Source organism: Triticum urartu, chromosome 2 (assembly GCF_003073215.2).
Source record: "Triticum urartu cultivar G1812 chromosome 2, Tu2.1, whole genome shotgun sequence".
In the NCBI taxonomy this organism is placed as follows: Eukaryota; Viridiplantae; Streptophyta; class Magnoliopsida; order Poales; family Poaceae; genus Triticum; species Triticum urartu.
Genome location: NC_053023.1, coordinates 653,619,379 through 653,640,546, shown reverse-complemented (window position 1 = coordinate 653,640,546; position 21,168 = coordinate 653,619,379).

Here is a 21,168-nt window from a genome sequence, read left to right as displayed (position 1 = left end):
CAATAAATATCATTATAAAAGCATGATGCAAAATGGACGTATCAGCAAGCTAGCAACACAGTTCCTTCTCCGAATCTTATCCTGTCCACAGGTAATTTTCTTTGATTCATTCCCAATTTATTTCCTTAAATTTTACTTAGGTGATTGTTTATTGTCTATGTTACCATCAATAAATTATGGAAGATCATGTTCGGTGATCTTGTTGCTTGCAGGTTATGAAAAGGCACAATTGTTTAACAAAAGTTCTCAGTTGGTAGCATAAATAGTTCACTTAATTGTGTTTATAGTTCAGTGTATGTAGCCATCAACCATGCAATGCTGGTTATTCAATAATGTACTGAGTACTGATTATGTCTACTATAATACTACCTCTATAAACTAATATAAAACAATTTAGATCACTAATCTAAAACGTCTTATATTAGTTTACACAGGGAGTGGTATATAAGTGGTTCAGAATTTGTAGTGTCCTTTAGCTTGGCCCGCCCGGCTTTTTGTTTGTAGCTCCTCCACTAAGTTACATTTTTTATTTATGTATACAAATGCTTACTGTTCGAGTAGTATCATAAGCATATGATCAGGAGATTAGCTAGCCTGAGATTGGCTCCTTAGGTCCATCAGTTTTTGGGGCCTTCTTTTCTGGTGGCTCAAAGGCAACGGAGGTGATGTCAATCTGTAGTTTACTTCAAACGGTTGCATGTCATGTAATAGAGAAAAACTACTTTTTACTGCTTCGTCACCATGGACTAATTGTGTTATTCTATACTCCGTATGCTGAAAAGCAAGTAAAACACACGCTTTGATGTGTGTTCAAAATTATATATTTTTCTTCAAATCATGGTGTGTAATAATATATTTGCAGGAAATGAATAATGTTGATATCTTGGATGAAAGCTAACATGATAATTTGTGTTCTCTTTACAGGAATTAGATAGACATGTAGTCTCAGATGCTTAGTTGATGAACTTTTTTGTTATATACATGTGATATTTAGACAAACCCAAATATCCCTTTTTCCTTACATGCTGCGTATAATGAGTCTTTTGATTTATTTTGAAGAATGGTATTTGTGACTCAAAGAACACACCATATCGATGGAGGTGTCGAGCATGGGTTTGTAGGTGGAGACAGTGGGGAGGAAGAACAAGAATAAGAAAGAAAAAACTGATTTGGCAGTAGAAAGGTTGCAAATGTCACTTGAAGTGCATTAGAACTTAATTGTGTATGTTCGACATGAATAGTAATGAGCAACTAGAATGTGTGTGCCCTCATGCAACGCATGGGCATTCACCTAGCCCCTTGAGGGAGTCCTGGCTTAGGGGGTGTTCGGATAGCCGAACTATACCTTCAGCCGGACTCCAGGACTATGAAGATACAAGATTGAAGACTTCGTCCCGTGTCCGGATGGGACTTTCCTTGGCGTGGAAGGCAAGCTTGGCGATGCGGATATTCAAGATCTCCTACCATTGTAACCGACTCTGTGTAACCCTAACCCTATCCGGTGTCTATATAAACCGGAGGGTTCTAGTCCGTAGGACATCTACTCCATATACAACAATCATACCATAGACTAGATTCTAGGGTTTAGCCTCCTTGATCTCGTGGTAGATCTACTCTTGTACTACCCATACCATCAATATTAATCAAGCAGGAGTAGGGTTTTACCTCCATCGAGAGGGCCCGAACCTGGGTAAAAACATCGCGTCCCTTGTCTCCTGTTACCATCCGGCCTAGACGCACAGTTCGGGACCCCCTACCCGAGATCTGCCGGTTTTGACACCGACATTGGTGGTTTCATTGAGAGTTCCTCTGTGTCATCACTTTCGGGCTTGGTGGCTCCTTTGATCATCAACAACGATGTGGTCCAGGGTGAGACTTTTCTCCCCGGATAGATCTTCGTCTTCGGCGGCTTCGCACTGCGGGCCAATTCGCTTGGCCACCTGGAGCAGATCGAAAGGTACGCCCCCGGCCATCAGGTCAGGTTTGGAAGCCTAAACTACACGGCAGACATCCACGGAGATTTGATCTTCGACGAATTCGAGCCACTGCCAAGCGCGCCGCACTGTCTCGTGGGGCATGATCTAGCTCTGCCGCCGAACAGTGCCCTGGAGGCCGCAAACGCTCCGGTTCCGACCCTTAATTCGGAGCCTGCTGCGCCAATCGAGGATGAGCGGTTGGATGTCACCTCAGCGGCTGCGATCTCAAAGGCGATCGAGACGAACGCCAGTCCCGCACTCCGCATGACCTGTGACTCCGAGGGTCCGGACTCCTCTCCGGACTCCGAACCCCCCGCGCCCCTGCTGATCGAATCCGATTGGGCGCCGATAATGGAGTTCACCGCTGCGGACATCTTTCAGCACTCACCTTTTGGCGACATCCTGAATTCTCTCAAGTCTCTCTCTCTTTATCAAGAAATTCAAAGCCCACCCACCACCCACTTGGTAGCCACTGTCGACAATTTAAACGACGTGCTCAACTTCGACTCCGCAGACATCGACAGCATGGACGACGATGCAGGAGATACGGATGAACCAACGCCCATAGGGCATTGGACAGCCACCTCATCTCACGATGTGTACATGGTGGATACCCCTAAAGGAAGCGACAACGAGGAAAAGGGGTATGGAACGGGAGATCGACCCCCCGAAAAGCAATCAAAGCGTCGACGTAAACGCCGACCCAAGCCCCGCCTCGATAAAGACCCAGCCATAGAGCAGGATGAGCCGGTAGACGACGAGCAGGCCTTAGAGCAACCGTCCGAATAGGGCAACACGGATAGAGAAACCGGACATCCCTCCCCCGGCGAAAACGGCATCCCGGATGACCTTACGCCGTACAAACCCACGAAACAGAAGAATCTCCACAAGAGGCTCATTGCAACAGCACGCAGCCTGAAAAAGCAGAAGCGGAATCTAAAAACAGCGGAAGATGCACTCAGGATCAGATGGAGCAAAGTAATCAATACCGCAGATAAATATGGTGACAGTCGCCGCACTAAAAGCTATCCGAAGAGAAAGCTACTGCCTGTATTCGACGAAGAGGCCCTAGAGCCCTCGCATTCAAAAAATAAGAAAGCCACACGGTCGGATAGACGACCCCATGGCCAGCATAAAGCGGCAAGCGGCACCGCACTTAAATCGGCATGAGACCCACTTAAGGATTCGCATCATGGCCCAGTCAGGTCCATTTACGGGCCTAGAAAGCAAGCTCTCGTAAGCAATGCAATAAAGCCATCATCAGAATCCGGCACACCCAAATACAGGGGCGCCGCACACCCCCTATGTTTCACCGATGAGGTCCTGGACTACGAATTCCCAGAGGGATTCAAACCCGTAAACATAGAGGCATATGATGGAACAACAGACCCTGGAGTCTGGATCGAGGATTACATCCTCCACATACATATGGCTAGAGGAGATGATCTCCACGCCATAAAATATTTACCCCTTAAGCTTAAAGGGCCAGCCCGGCATTGGCTCAAAAGCCTTCCAGAAAACACAATTGGAAGTTGGGAAGAGCTTGAGGATGCTTTCCGAGCAAATTTTCAAGGGACCTATGTCCACCCTCCGGATGCAGACGATCTCAGTCACATAACTCAACAGCCCGGAGAATCAGCTCGGCAATTCTGGAATAGATTCCTCACTAAAAAGAATCAGATAGTCGACTGTCCGGACGCCGAAGCCTTAGCAGCTTTTAGGCATAACGTCCGAGACGAGTGGCTCGCCAAACACCTCGGCCAAGAAAAGCCAAGAACAATGGCCGCACTAACAAGCCTCATGACCCGCTTTTGTGCAGGAGAGGACAGCTGGTTGGCAAGATGCAGCCCTAGCGACCCAAGTATATCCGAAACTAGGGATGGAAACGGAAAACCGTGACGCAACAAGGACCGTCGCTGGACTAAGGAAAAAAGTCCGAAGAGCACGGCAGTCAACGCCGGATTCAAAGGCTCATGGCAGAATCAGACAAAACCGCCCCTCCAGGATAACAGGGATGATCCATCCAACTTAAACAAAATCCTGGACAGGATATGTCAAATACACAGTACTCCCAGGAAGCCTGCTAACCATACCCACAGAGATTGTTGGGTTTTCAAACAATCTGGCAGACTCAATGCCGAACACAAGGGGCTCGACACACCAAGCGAAGACGAGGACGAACCCCAAAAGCAGAGCACCAGGAAACAAAAGAACTTCCCACAAGAAGTAAAAACAGTAAACTTACTTCACATAACAAAATGTGAGGCGCCCATAAAGGTACACACCACACGACCTATCCCAAAAGGGTCCCGCCACTGGTTGTCAAAACCAATCATCTTCGATTAGTTGGATTATTCTAGAAGTATCAGGAACGCAGGCTGGACTGCCTTGATACTCGATCCAATAATTGGCGGACTCCAGTTTTCAAATGTCCTTATGGACGGCGGCAGTGGACTAAAGCTGATATATCAGGACACAATCCATCACATGGGGATAGACCCAGTATGAATCCGCCACAGCAAAACCTCCTTTCAAGGGGTAACACCTGGTCCGGACACCCATTGCATGGGTTTTTTCCGGCTCGAAGTTATATTCGGCTCTACCGATAACTTCCGCCACGAAAAGCTTATTTTCTCCGGCTAGAAGTCGCTATCAAGCACTACTGGGACGCGAAGCTTTCGCCCGCTTTAACGCAATACCGCATTATGCATCTCTCACTCTTAAGATGCCCGGTCCACGAGGCATCATCTCTTTGAAGGGGAAGCATTGAAGTGCGCCTCCCCCAAGCGGAGGGCTGTGCGGCCGCTTTGACAGGCCCACAGTATAATGGCTTCACCGGCCAAAAAACTTCGGAATAGGTCATTAAAGACCACGAACGCGGATAGACGAGTTCGGTACAAAATTATCATTGATGTAGGCTTAGTGGCCATATACCCCCGCACTAAGGGCTCCGTACATATATAGTGAGAAACAATAAAGCTCAATTTTATATATTTTATACTTTGTTTATTTTAAACTTTTGTTCGGCACGACCCATTTTCAACTCAGTTCCTTTCTTTTACAGATGAGCGTCGTGCGGCGCCCGTCCAGGATACGGCACAACGGAGACACAGGCGCAGACGTGCAGCAGGGACCCGTCCTAAGGATTCTTTTTAGATTAAGACCCTGTGTAAACCTTTTTTACTGTCTCTTGTTGCTACATATCCCCTGGTTTTTTTGTTGGAAATATGCCCTAGAGGCAATAATAAATTGATTATTATTATATTTCCTTGTTCATGATAATCGTTTATTATCCATGCTGTAATTGTATTGATAGGAAACTCAGGTACATGTGTGGATACATAGACAACACCATGTCCCTAGTAAGCCTCTAGTTGACTAGCTCGTTGATCAATAGATGGTTACGGTTTCCTGACCATGGACATTGGATGTCGTTGATAACGGGATCACATAATTAGGAGAATGATGTGATGGACAAGACCCAATCCTAAGCATAGCACAAGATCGTGTAGTTCGTATGCTAAAGCTTTTCTAATGTCAAGTATCATTTCCTTAGACCATGAGATTATGCAACTCCCGGATACCGTAGGAATGCTTTGGGTGTGCCAAACGTCACAACATAACTGGGTGGCTATAAAGGTACACTACGGGTATCTTCGAAAGTGTCTGTTTGGTTGGCACGAATCGAGACTGGGATTTGTCACTCCGTGTGACGGAGAGGTATCTCTGGGCCCACTCGGTAGGACATCATCATAATGTGCACAATGTGATCAAGGAGTTGATCACGGGATGATGTGTTACGGAACGAGTAAAGAGACTTGCCGGTAACGAGATTGAACAAGGTATCGGGATACCGACGACCGAATCTCGGGCAAGTATCGTACCGCTAGACAAAGGAAATTGCATACGGGATTGATTAAGTCCTTGACATCGTGGTTCATCCGATGAGATCATCGTGGAACATGTGGGAGCCAACATGGGTATCCAGATCCCGCTGTTGGTTATTGACCGGAGAGTCATCTCGGTCATGTCTGCATGTCTCCCGAACCCGTAGGGTCTACACACTTAAGGTTCGGTGACGCTAGGGTTATAGAGATATTAGTATGCGGTAACCCGAAAGTTATTCGGAGTCCCGGATGAGATCCCGGACGTCACGAGGAGTTCCGGAATGGTCTGGAGGTAAAGAATTATATATAGGAAGTGCTATTTCGGCCATCGGGACAAGTTTCGGGGTCACCGGTATTGTACCGGGACCACCGCAAGGGTCCCGGGGGTCCACCAGGTGGGGCCACCTGCCCCGGGGGGCCACATGGGCTGTAGGGGGTGCGCCTTGGCCTATATGGGCCAAGGGCACCAGCCCCAAGAGGCCCATGCGCCAAGAGAAGAGGGAAAGGAAGAGTCCTAAAGGGGAAGGCACCTCCGAGGTGCCTTGGGGAGGAGGGACTCCTCCCTTGGCCGCACCCTTCCTTGGAGGAAGGGCCAAGGCTACGCCCCCCCTCTCCCTTGGCCCTATATATAGTGGGGGGAAGGGAGGGCAGCCGCACCTAAGACCTGGCGCCTCCCTCTCCCTCCCATGACACATCTCCCTCCTCCCGCAGCGCTTGGCGAAGCCCTGTTGGAATCCCGCTACTTCCACCACCACGCCGTCGTGTTGTTGGATCTCCATCAACCTCTCCTCCCCCCTTGCTGGATCAAGAAGGAGGAGACGTCGCTGCTCCGTACGTGTGTTGAACGCGGAGGTGCCGTCCGTTCGGCGCTAGGATCATCGGTGATTTGGATCACGATGAGTACGACTCCATCAACCCCGTTCTCTTGAACGCTTCCGCGCGCGATCTACAAGGGTATGCAGATCCACTCCTCCCTCGTTTCTAGATGACTCCATAGATAGATCTTGGTGACACGTAGGAAAATTTTGAATTTATGCTACGTTCCCCAACAATGGCATCATGAGCTAGGTCTATGCGTAGTTTCTATGCACGAGTAGAACACAAAGTAGTTGTGGGCGTTGATTTTGTTCAATATGCTTGCCGTTACTAGTCTTATCTTGATTCGGTGGCATCGTGGGATGAAGCAGCCCGGACCGACCTTACACGTACTCTTACGTGAGACTGGTTCCACCGACTGACATGCACTAGTTGCATAAGGTGGCTAGCGGATGCCTGTCTCTCCCACTTTAGTCGGATCGGATTCGATGAAAAGGGTCCTTATGAAGGGTAAATAGCAATTGGCATATCACGTTGTGGTCTTTGCGTAGGTAAGAAACGTTCTTGCTAGAAACCCATAGCAGCCACGTAAAACATGCAAACAACAATTAGAGGACGTCTAACTTGTTTTTGCAGGGTATGCTATGTGATGTGATATGGCCAAAGGATGTGATGAATGATATATGTGATGTATGAGATGATCATGTTCTTGTAATAGGAATCACGACTTGCATGTCGATGAGTATGACAACCGGCAGGAGCCATAGGAGTTGTCTTTATTTATTTATGACCTGCGTGTCAACTTAAACGTCATGTAATTACTTTACTTTATTGCTAACCGTTAGCTGTAGAAGTAGAAGTAATAGTTGGTGAGACAACTTCATGAAGACACGATGATGGAGATCATGGTGTCATGCCGGTGACGATGATGATCATGGAGCCCCGAAGATGGAGATCAAAAGGAGCAATATGATATTGGCCATATCATGTCACTATTTGATTGCATGTGATGTTTATCATGTTTTTGCATCTTGTTTACTTAGAACGACGGTAGTAAATAAGATGATCCCTCATTAAAATTTCAAGAAAGTGTTCCCCCTAACTGTGCACCGTTGCGACAGTTCGTTGTTTCGAAGCACCACGTGATGATCGGGTGTGATAGATTCTAACGTTCACATACAACGGGTGTAAGACAGATTTACACACGCGAAACACTTAGGTTGACTTGACGAGCCTAGCATGTGTACAGACATGGCCTCGGAACACAGAAGACCGAAAGGTCGAGCATGAGTCGTATGGTAGATATGATCAACATGAAGATGTTCACCGATGTTGACTAGTCCGTCTCACGTGATGATCGGACACGGCCTAGTTGACTCGGATCATGTAATCACTTAGATGACTGGAGGGATGTCTATCTGAGTGGGAGTTCATAAGATGAACTTAATTATCCTGAACATAGTCAAAAGGTCTTCGCAAATTATGTCGTAGCTCGCGCTTCAGTTCTACTGTTTAGATATGTTCCTAGAGAAAATTTAGTTGAAAGTTGATAGTAGCAATTATGCGGACTAGGTCCGTAAACTGAGGATTGTCCTCATTGCTTCATAGAAGGCTTATGTCCTTAATGCACCGCTCAGTGTGCTGAACCTCGAACGTCGTCTATGGATGTTGCGAACATCTAACATACACATTTTGATAACTACGTGATAGTTCAGTTAAACGGCTTAGAGTTGAGGCACCGAAGACGTTTTTAAACGTCGCGAAACATATGAGATGTTTCGAGGGCTGAAATTGGGATTTCAGGCTCGTGCCCACGTCAAGAGGTATAAGAGCTCCGACGATTTTCTTAGCCTGCAAACTAAGGGAGAAAAGCTCAATTGTTGAACTTGTGCTCAGATTGTCTGAGTACAACAATCGCTTGAATCGAGTGGGAGTTGATCTTCCAGATGAGATAGTGATGTTTCTTCGAAGTCATTACCACCAAGCTGCTAGAGCTTCGTGATGAACTACAATATATCAGGGACATATATGATGATCCTTGAGATATTCGCGATGTTTGACACCACAAAAGTAGAAATCAAGAAGGAGCATCAATTGTTGATGGTTGGTGAAACCACTGGTTTCAAGAAGGGCAAGGGCAAGAAGGGATACTTCATGAAACGGCAATTCAGCTGCTGCTCTAGTGAAGAAACCCAAGGTTGAACCCAAACCCGAGACTAAGTGCTTCTGTAATAAGGGGAACAGCCACTGGAGCAGAATTACCCTAGATACTTGGTAGATGAGAAGGCTGGCAAGGTCGATAGAAGTATATTGGATATACATTGTGTTGATGTGTACTTTACTAGTACTCCTAGTAGCACCAGGGTATTAGATACCGGTTCGGTTGCTAAGTGTTAGTAACTCGAAATAAAAGCTACGGAATAAACGGAGACTAGCTAAAGGTGAGCTGACGATATGTGTTGGAAGTGTTTCCAATGTTGATATGATCAAGCATCGCACGCTCCCTCTACCATCGAGATTGGTGTTTGCGTTGAGCATAGACATGATTGGATTATGTCTATCGCAATACGGTTATTCATTTAAAGAGAATAATGGTTACTCTGTTTATTTGAATAATACCTTCAATGGTCTTACACCTGAAATGAATGGTTTATTGAATCTCGATCGTAGTGATACACATGTTCATGCCAAAAGATATAGGATAGTAATGATAGTACCACCTACTTGTGGCACTGCCACTTAAGTCATATCGGTATAAAACGCATGAAGAAACTCCATGCAAATGGACCGTTTGGACTCACTTGATTTTGAATCACTTGAGACATGCAAATCATACCACATGGGCAAGATGACTGAAAGCCTCGTTTTTCAGTAAAATGGAACTAGAAAGCAACTTGTTGGAAGTAATACATTTTGATGTGTGTAGTCCAATGAGTGCTGAGGCGTGTAGTGGACATCGTTATGTTCTTACTTCACAGATGGTTTGAGTAGATGTTGAGTACATTTACTTGATGAATCACGAGTCTAAATTATTGAAAGGTTTAAGTAATTTCAGGGTGAAGTTGAAAGATCGTCGTGACAAGAGGATAAAATATCTATGATATGATCATAGAGATGAATATCTGAATTACGAGTTTGGCACAGAATTAAGACATTGTGGAAATTGTTTCACAACTAATACAGCCTGGAACACCATAGTGTGATGGTGTGTCCGAACATCATAACCGCACCCTATTGGATATGATGCATACCATGATGTCTCTTATCGAATTACCACGATAGTTTATGGGTTAGGCATTAAAGACAACCACATTCACTTTAAATAGGGCACCACATAATTCCGATGAGATGACACCGTATGAACTATGGTTTAGGGAAACCTAAGCTGTCATTTCTTAAAAGTTTGGGGCTGTGATGCTTATGTGAAAAAGTTTCAGGCTGATAAGCTCGAACCCAAAGCGGATAAATGCATCTTCATAGGACACCCAAAACAGTTGGGTATACCTCCTGTCTCAGATTCGAAAGCAATAAGGGATTGTTTCTAGAATCGGGTCCTTTCTCGAGGAAAAGTTTCTCTCGAAAGAATTGAGTGGGAGGATGGTGGAGACTTGATGAGGTTATTGAACCGTCTCTTGAACTAGCATGTGGCAGGGCACAGGGAGTTGTTCCTGTGGCACCCACACCAATTGAAGTGGAAGCTTATGATAGTGATCATGAAACTTCAGATCAAGTCACTACCAAACCTCGTAGGATGACAAGTATGCGTACTACTTCAGAGTGGTACGTAATCCTGTCTTGGAAGTCATGTTGCTGGACAACAATGAACCTACGAGCTATGGAGAAGCGATGGTGGGCCCGGATTCCGATAAATGGCTCGAGGCCATAAAATCCGAGAGAGGATCCATGTATGGAAACAAAGTGTAGACTTTGATAGAACAGCTCGATGGTCATAAGGCTGTTGAGTGTAGATGGATTTTAAAAGGAAGACGGACAATGATGGTAAATGTCACCATTAAGAAAGCTCGATTTGTCGTTAAGATGTTTTCCGACAAGTTCAAAGAGTTGACTACGATGAGACTTTCTCACTCGTAGCGATGCTAAGAGTCTGTTGGAATTATATTAGCGATTACTGCATTATTTATGAAATCTTGTAGATAGGATGTCAAAAACATTGTTTCCTCGACGATTTTCTTGAGGAAAGGTTGTATGTGATACAACCGGAAGGTTTTGTCAATCCTGAAAGATGCTAATAAGTATGCAAAGCTCCAGCAATCCTTCTAGGGACTGGAGTAAGCATCTCGGAGTTGGAATGTATGCTTTGATGATGATCAAAGATTTTGGGTTTATACAAAGTTTATGAGAAACTTGTATTTCCAAAGAAGTGAGTGGGAGCACTATAGAATTTCTGATGAATATATGTTGTTGACATATTTTTGATCAGAAATGACGTAGAATTTCTGGAAAGCATATAGGGTTATTTGGAAAGTGTTTTTCAATGGAAAGCCTAGATTAAGCTACTTGAACATTGAGCATCAAGATCTATAAGGATAGATCAAAACGCTTAATGGTACTTTCAAATGAGCACATACCTTGACATGATCTTGAAGGTGTTCAAGATGGATTAGTCAAAGAAGGAGTTCTTGCCTGAGTTGTAAGGTATGAAGTTAAGACTTAAAGCTCGACCACGGCAGAAGAAAGAGGAAGGACGAAGGTCGTCCCCTATGCTTTTATCATAGGCTCTCTACAGTATGCTATGATGTGTACCGCACCTGGAGTGTGCCTTGCCATGAGTTAGTCAAGGGGTACAAGAGTGATCCAAGAATGGATCACAGACAGCGGTCAAAGTTATCCTTAGTAACTAGTGGACTAAGGAATTTTCTCGATTATGGAGGTGGTAAAAGAGTTCGTCGTAAAGGGTTACGCCAATGCAAGCTTAACACCTATCCGGATAAGCTCTGATTAGAGATACTGGATACGTATAATGGAGCAACAATTTAGAATAGCTCCAAGTAGAACAGTTATTTGAAATGGCTCCAAATATAGCATAGTAGCTGCATCTGCAAGATGACATAGAGATTTGCGAAGTACACACGGATCTGAAATATTCAGACCCGTTGACTATAACATCTCTCACAAGCACAACATGATCAAACCCAGAACTCATCGAGTGTTAATCACTTGGTAATGTGAACTAGATTATTGACTCTAGTAAACTCTTTGGGTGTTAGTCACATGGGATGTGACCTTGAGTGTTAATCACATATCGATGTGAACTGGATTATTGACTCTAGTGCAAGTGGGAGACTGTTGGAAATATGCCCTAGAGGCAATAATAAATTTATTATTATTATTATATTTCCTTGTTCATGATAATCGTTTATTATCCATGCTGTAATTGTATTGATAGGAAACTCAGATACATGTGTGGATACATAGACAACACCATGTCCCTAGTAAGCCTCTAGTTGACTAGCTCGTTGATCAATAGATGGTTACGGTTTCCTGACCATGGACATTGGATGTCGTTGATAACGGGATCACATAATTAGGAGAATGATGTGATGGACAAGACCCAATCCTAAGCATAGCACAAGATCGTGTAGTTCGTATGCTAAAGCTTTTCTAATGTCAAGTATCATTTCCTTAGACCATGAGATTGTGCAACTCCCGGATACCGTAGGAATGCTTTGGGTGTGCCAAACATCACAACGTAACTGGGTGGCTATAAAGGTACACTACGGGTATCTCCGAAAGTGTCTGTTAGGTTGGCACGAATCGAGACTGGGATTTGTCACTCCGTGTGACGGAGAGGTATCTCTGGGCCCACTCGGTAGGACATCATCATAATGTGCACAATGTGATCAAGGAGTTGATCACGGGATGATGTGTTACGGAACGAGTAAAGAGACTTGCCGGTAACGAGATTGAACAAGGTATCGGGATACCGACGATCGAATCTCGGGCAAGTATCGTACCGCTAGACAAAGGAAATTGCATACGGGATTGATTAAGTCCTTGACATCGTGGTTCATCCGATGAGATCATCGTGGAACATGTGGGAGCCAACATGGGTATCCAGATCCCGCTGTTGGTTATTGACCGGAGAGTCATCTCGGTCATATCTGCATGTCTCCCGAACCCGTAGGGTCTACACACTTAAGGTTCGGTGACGCTAGGGTTATAGAGATATTAGTATGCGGTAACCCAAAAGTTGTTCGGAGTCCCGGATGAGATCCCGTACGTCACGAGGAGTTCCGAAATGGTCCGGAGGTAAAGAATTATATATAGGAAGTGCTATTTCGGCCATCAGGACAAGTTTCGGGGTCACCGGTATTGTACCGGGACCACCGGAAGGGTCCCGGGGGTCCACCGGGTGGGGCCACCTGCCCCGGGGGGCCACATGGGCTGTAGGGGGTGTGCCTTGGCCTATATGGGCCAAGGGCACCAGCCCCAAGAGGCCCATGCGCCAAGAGAAGAGGGAAAGGAAGAGTCCTAAAGGGGGAAGGCACCTCCGAGGTGCCTTGGGGAGGAGGGACTCCTCCCTTGGCCGCACCCTTCCTTGGAGGAAGGGCCAAGGCTGCGCCCCCCCTCTCCCTTGGCCCTATATATAGTGGGGGGAAGGGAGGGCAGCCCCACCTAAGCCCTGGCGCCTCCCTCTCCCTCCCATGACACATCTCCCTCCTCCCGCAGCGCTTGGCGAAGCCCTATTGGAATCCCGCTACTTCCACCACCACGCCGTCGTGTTGTTGGATCTCCATCAACCTCTCCTCCCCCCTTGCTGGATCAAGAAGGAGGAGACGTCGCTGCTCCGTACGTGTGTTGAACGCGGAGGTGCCGTCCGTTCGGCGCTAGGATCATCGGTGATTTGGATCACGACGAGTAAGACTCCATCAACCCCGTTCTCTTGAACGCTTCCGCGCGCAATCTACAAGGGTATGTAGATCCACTCCTCCCTCGTTGCTAGATGACTCCATAGATAGATCTTGGTGACACGTAAGAAAATTTTGAATTTATGCTACGTTCCCCAACATTTTTCTGCTATAACCAAGGAGGAGGCTGGCGTCTTGGCATGTGGCCACGTCAGAATTTTTGTGCGTACCTAGACACTAGGGGCTTTTTAATAAAGAGTGTTGTTCCGCCCGCACTCATAAAGACCGAACACCTTAGGGAGTGTTCGGCATCGCAAGTTTTGGCATTATATGCATCAGCTCTGAATCATGTCTTTGGTCAAATGTTGGGTTGCCCGGCTCCTGAGTTCGGCTACCTTACGTTCCGCTCTATCGGCTAAGGTAGCACCAGGAGAACTACTGCGATTGTGCCCCGGTTTGGCCGGGCGAGCACCTCAGTAGAGAAAGCCGAAAACTGACTGTCATGATGTAGCGTGAGACTGGTCAGCCACTCGATGACCTACCGGAATCTATAGGATTCCTCCGCTTTAACAAAGGGTCGTTTCCCGGCCAAGCACATACGCGCCCCGAACTCGGGCGAGCGCAGTCGCCACCAAGGGGCTACCTAAATAGTCCCACTGTCAAGCTCCTATGGCTAAGTGAAAGTGTTAAAGCATTATAGTCCGGTTGCCTGGCCCGCTGCGCTATCACCTCCTTTGTAGGACCAAGACGTTGGGTTAAGTGTGAAAATGCGTCTTCTGCGAGCACCCCCGCACTATGTGCATGGGGGCTGAAGCCAACGACTACCATCTTTCAGATTTTGTATATATATATCTTAAAACGGCCGCACAGGAGGTGTTCCCAATACTTGAAGGCACAAGTATAAAAGGCCACTACAGTTTATCAAAATATTACTTTATAATTACATATGCTATCATAAATAAGCATCCTTCGAGCACTGCGTCTCTATTTCACGAGCGCCTTCAAGGACTTCCTCAAAATAGTGCTCAGAGTGTACTCGGCTTTTGTCCGAATCTCGGGACGCAACAACGATGGTCTCCATCTCTGCCCAGTATGTCTTGACACGGGCAAGAGCCATCTGTGCGCCCTCTATGCATGCTGACCTCTTCATCGCATTAATACGCGACACCGCGTCAAGGAATTGTTGCACCAAGCTGAAATAACTCTTCGGCTCCGATCTCCCCGGCCACAGATGACCCATGATGTACTTCATGGCGAGTCCGGACAACCTATTCACTTCGGCCCATTGAGCCAAACGATCGTCCACTGCCAGTGGACGCTCTGGATTGTGGAACTGGGACTAGAAAAGCTTTTCCACTTCGCGATCTTTTTTATCTCGAAAGTGTTCGGTCGCATCAGCAGCACTCGCTGCCAAATCCAGATAGGTATCCTCCACACTCCACATCTGGTCCAACGGAGTAAACTTCGGATCGCAAAACTTCCTCCGCAGCATAAAGGGCTTTCCAGACGCAATCTGTTCGGCCTGACGCAGCTCCTCCTTCGTAGCTCTCATCACAGAGCACGCGTCCTTGGCATCGGCAACGGCCTTCTCTAAGTCCGTCTGTCTCGCCTGGTCTTCTTTCTCAAGAAGTTTGCAACGGTCTGCAGCGCTCTTTAACCTCTCAGCCATCTCGGCCATCTCTTCCTTGCTTCGGTAGTGAGCAGCCTATTCGGCTCTCAGCTCTTCAAGGGCTTTCTCGACAGCCGCATCACTTTTTCTGGCTTGTTCCTTAGCTCGGGCAAGTTCTGCCCTAAGACTCTCCACGGCGGCCGCACCATCTGCGTCAAGCACACACATTGTAAGATACTGGCATAAAGCTCCTCTTACCAGATGCCGCCTGACGAATTACATACCTTGAGCCTCATCAAGCCGCTTGTTGACAAGCGCGATGTCGGCATCTGCCATGTCTAGTTGCCGCTTTAGTTCGGCAAGATCATCAGTTCGGCTCGATTCCAGACACTCCGCCGCCTACATTCAAAGGCGACATCTTAGACCTGGGATTATGATCCTCTGCGTGCCGTCATTTCTTGACGACGCGCAGAGTCTCAGGGGCTACTATCTACACAGGGCGCATCTTACTTATGCGCAACTGACAAAAGTGAAAACTTATCCAACGTACCTCAAAACCCGTCAGTAAACTTTTGACAGCCTCATGCAATCCGCTTTCTGCGGATGAAATCCTTTCAATCACCGTGCCCATCAAGGCACGGTGCTCCTCTAAGATAGAAGCTCGCCCCAGCAGAATATTTAGCTCCTCCGGCCGAGCACCAGACGGTGCCGGACTTGTCCTATGACCTCTCTCGAAGGCCGGACGCGGAGAACCTTGGGGGGACACATAGCTATCTTCCGCCCCTGCCGGATTCGGAGAAACCCTCCGCGACGACACCTCAGGGTCGCCCGCCTTGCTAGGCGGCATGGCAGGGGGAGGCGTCCCGCTCTCCATCATCTCCGGAAGAAGATCCCTCGAAGACAAGCTCTGCTGAGAAGGGCTGAGGTCCGAGCTACAAGGTAAAATTTCGGTTAAATCTTCTCAGATATAAAATCAAGGATTTCTCTCATCCCTCAAAAGGAAAACCCTTCTCTACTTACGGCTTGCTGGAGGGCTGATCCCTTTGAGGGCGTAGTTCGGCTGAGGAACTCCCCGGCGTCGGACTCTCTGACGAGGATTTTTCCCCCCGCTTCGAGGCCATGGTCTCCGGGTCGTCAGAGGCGGCCCTCTTCTTCCCCTTAGGAGAGGAATTGTCGGTTCCTCCCTTCGGAGCAGCCTCCTTCGAGGAGGCCATAGTTTCCTTGTCCTCCCCCATACTTCCCTCCAAAGGCATTATCTTCAGCATCTTGACAAGCACGGGATCCGACCTGGTTTCGGGAAGGGGAGCCGGACACCTGATCAGCTTTGCCTTCGCTATCCACTCCTGTTTAAAAGGACAACTCTTTTAGGGGCAAGTTTATGACAACTATACGGATAACAGGTCCGGACACAGGGTTACTTACTTGAGTATCCGGGCGATTGCAGCTTAGGCCTGCGTCCTCGGTTAAATCCGGACACATCTCTAGTGATCCGAAGAACAGTTTATACATCTCCGTTGGCGTTGCGCCCATGAAATTCTGGAGAGCTCACGGTCCCTCTGGATTAAACTCCCACAGGCGAAGGGAGCGACGTTTGCCGGGCAATATTCGGTGAATCAGCATGACCTGCGTCACCTTGACCAGGCTGAGGTATCCTTCTAAGAGATCCTTAATGCGGCCCTGCAACAAGGGCACGTCTTTGGGTAACCCCCAATCTAACCCTTTGTTGACCCATGACGCTAGTCGTGGTGGGGGACCCGAGCGAAAGGCAGGAGGCGCCACCCACTTGGTGCCCCGGGGAGCGGTGATATAAAACCACTCTCGTTGCCACAAGCCTAGCTCCTCTTGAAAAAAGCCCTCGGGCCATGGAGCATCAACATTTCTGCTTATGACAGCGCCTCCGCACTCTGCGTGCCGTCCCTCGATCATCTTCGGCTCCACTTTAAAGGTCTTGAGCCATAATCCGAAGTGAGGGGTAACACGGAGGAACGCTTCGCACACAACAATGAAGGAGGAGATATGGAGGATGGACTCCGGAGCTAAGTCGTGGAATTCCAGCCTGTAATAAAACAGCAGCCCCCTCACAAAGGGATCCGTTGGGAAGCCTAACCCCCGAAGGAAGTGAGACATGAACACCATGCTCTCACCGGGCTGGGGACTGGGAGTGACCTGCCCTTGAGCAGGCAACCTATGCGAAATTTCACCGGTTAGGAACTTAGCCTCTCTCAACTTTAGCACGCCCTCCTCCGCGACAGAGGAGGGCGTCCATCGGCCTTGAAGGTCAGAACCGGACATTGCCGTAGGTCCGAAGCGCCTGGAATCTGGAGCCTGGGGTGTTGGAACTCGAGGCGATGGGAGAACTCGTTTGAGATTGGAAAAAGGAGTAAGGCCTTGGTCTCTTTATAAGAGGTCGAATACCAAGAGCCCTCCCCGTAACCGTTTGGGACTCGCCTTCAATCGAGGAAACGTGTTAACGGGCACTATTGGGCTACCCACGTCCGTATTGATGAGAATCCCGTAAGAGGGGGGACACGATCTCTGCTTTGACAAGACGTGCCAAGGAAACCGCCTCGCAAAACGCGCTGAGGTGGAAAAGTAAAAACAATTTGAGTGAAGGATTTGGCCGTAGTGTGATGACGCACTGCGGAATACGTCAGCAGATTTGATTTGTGTTAACATTATTCTCTCTACGGCAATATGTGGAAACTTATTTTGCAGAGCCGTACACTATCCTTGGTGTTTAAAATCTTCTTGAAGAACTTGGAGGAGGAACCCGCCTTGCAATGCCGAAGACAATCTGCGCGCCGGACTCGTCGTCATTGAAGCCTGGTTCAGGGGCTACTGAGGGAGTCCTGGATTAGGGGGTGTTCGGATAGCCGAACTATACCTCGAGCCGGACTCCAGGACTATGAAGATACAAGATTGAAGACTTCGTCCCGTGTCCGGATGGGACTTTCCTTGGCGTGGAAGGTAAGCTTGGCGATGCGGATATTCAAGATCTCCTACCATTGTAACCGACTCTGTGTAACCCTAACCCTATCCGGTGTCTATATAAACCGGAGGGTTCTAGTCCGTAGGACATCAACTCCATATACAACAATCATACCATAGGCTAGCTTCTAGGGTTTAGCCTCCTTGATCTCGTGGTAGATCTACTCTTGTACTACCCATATCATCAATATTAATCAAGCAGGAGTAGGGTTTTACCTCCATCGAGAGGGCCCGAACCTGGGTAAAAACATCGCGTCCCTTGTCTCCTGTTACCATCCGGCCTAGACGCACAGTTCGGGACCCCCTACCCGAGATCCGCTGGTTTTGACACCGACACCCCTACTACTTAAAAAGAACGTAACATTCCCATTTCATCTTTCTTTTCACCACCTCTTCGTCCAACCTTCCTTGTATGATAATAAATCAACTTAATTTACTTACCTTCTTCATCAGTTTCACTTTAACTTACTTACCAAACTTCGAATCAAAATATAAGGTAATTCATGGGCAGAATTGATGATCATTTATTTACACAATCACTTTATTATAGATAGGTAAATCACAAACCGACATACTAGAAGATTTATATCCCATTGCAACGCACGGACATTATTCTAGTATTACTTAAAAATAACGTAAGGTTCCCATTTCATCTTTCTTCCCACCACTCCTTCGTCCAACATTCCATGTACATGATAACCAATCACCTTAATTTACTTACCTTCTGAACCAATTTCACTTTAATTTACTTCCCAAACTTCTAATCAAAATATAAGGTAATTCACGGTCACAATTAGATCAACATTTATTTACACAATCACATTATTATTGACAGGTAAATCACAAGCTAACATACTAGAATATTTATATCCCGTTGCAACGCACGGGCATTGTTCTAGTATCACTACTGCAGGATGTTGCTAACGCGACACTACGATCAGAGACCCTTCGAGAAACTGTGTGCGATGCAATAATCACAAACGGTGTTGTATGAAAACCGTCAGAAATGATGCAAAATGTTTGCGATGAATGATACATCAAACACGGTTCAGACTATAGTTGCGTGTGCGATGAGGGGCATAAGGTTGATCTGTACGAACTGTTTGCGATGAGACAGAACAACAGAAACGGGCAGCCAGATCAAGGTGTGTGCGATATACAACATACAGTTCACTCCGATGAACCGTTTGCGATGAGTGAGGTGAACACAAACAATTCGGCGTAACAAGATGTGTGTGATACCCGGCAAACAGGTCGGTAATCAGAATTGTGTGCGATCATTATAGACAACCCATATGGTCTTTTTTTGTGAATTGTGTGCTCGTCAGGGCACACAGTTCAACAAACCAACCTGTTGGTGATAATGTAGAAGATCTCTGTCGAATACATATTACTAACCGTCTGCAATGAGATTGACAGGATAAACAGAGATATATACAGTCTGCTTAATTTAGTCCTTCTTCTTCTTGTTGTTCTTGTTGGATGGCCCCACGACATCGTCTTGGCAAGGACGCTTCTTGCCGCTGACCGTTGGCTTTTCATCGCCGCCGCCGTCGTCATCGTCGTTGCTGTCGTCGTCGTCCTCCTCCTCGTTCGACCATTCCTCTTCCTCATCATCATCGTCCTCTTCATCGTCCTTCGACGGCTCCTCGTCCGTCTGGTTGTCTGACAACTCCGGAGGCAGCATCCCTTCCATGAACCGGATATAATCGAGGTCTGGGCTCGACACCGGACTCATGGAAGACGAGCGAGATGATTCTGATGTTGACCTATCATCGGGCGCCGGACTGCTGGCCGAACTGTCGTCCTCGCTATCACTCGACATGGCTGCAGAGTGTGTGCTAGTGTGTAGCGTGGCCTGCCGGGGACGATGAAGATGGTGGACACTTAAGCGGGATATGCAGAGAAGAGCGACTTCAATTGAAGCGGGGATTGAAGCGGGGGTTGACGTATTATCTAACCGCTGATATAATCAACCGTAATTATTTGTACCCAGTCGCTCCAAATTCCCGGGGTTGCGCATGACTCCTATTGGCTATTTGGTTGGTTTCCTTTTCAGGAAAAAAACAAGGAATGAGTTTTGGGATTATGCACCGGTACCGGTACGAACGGAGTAGGACAGTTGGCAAGAAATACATTGAGCTCTTCTTATTGATAAAGCCAGTAATAATCAAACTAGAAAGGAAAAGAAAAAAGACAAAGAAAAATATCTGCACGAATCTTCGCGTAACATCAATGGCATATATAGGACCTAGATGTGCATTACATAGAGCACATCTAGATGTGCTTTAGCAATACTATCAAACAAAACCCCTAATCATCATTGCAAACAGCGCATAGAACATGGCTAATGCGACAACCACAACTACACATGCTAGTTCCTTCTTGTCTCTTGCTTTCATCTATTGCCTGTGATTGATTCTTTCTTGCTTCATCGTGCTGATTGTACATTCCAGATCAGCCAGTTTCTTCTTTAGCTTTACATTATCTTCTGCGAGCTTGGTGATAACACTCCGAGCCCTGCCATGCCATTCTTCATCCAGCCAGTTAACAAAGGCACAAGCCTCATATCCCTGCCAATGTTAAATAGTATTCTGGATGAGCAGTGGCATTAACTGAAGTAAAATGATGAACTTAATTAGCACTAACCTCTAAGGGGCAACTGAGAAACCGCCTGCCAATGTCGAATCCCTTTGTGCATACACGTCGAGCGGGAGTGTGCCCGTGCACACAACTCAGCTTTTGGTACTTCTCATGGCGCAAAACTCGGAGTCGAACTCATGTTGCCGGAGTCTGGAGTCAAACTCCGGATCCGGCGGCAGATCGCCTTCCTGGGGGGGGGGTCATTCAGGACGGATTCAGCAAGGAGCCATACTTTGGACATGGTAAAAAAGATCGGGATAGATTGGAACCTGACAGGACAGTTTGGATCTGTAGTACACCTGCTTTCTGACGACCTTATGCAAGTGCTCTGCGGCGACCGCCGTCGTGGCGACGATACGAGCAGGAGCACCCGCACCGAA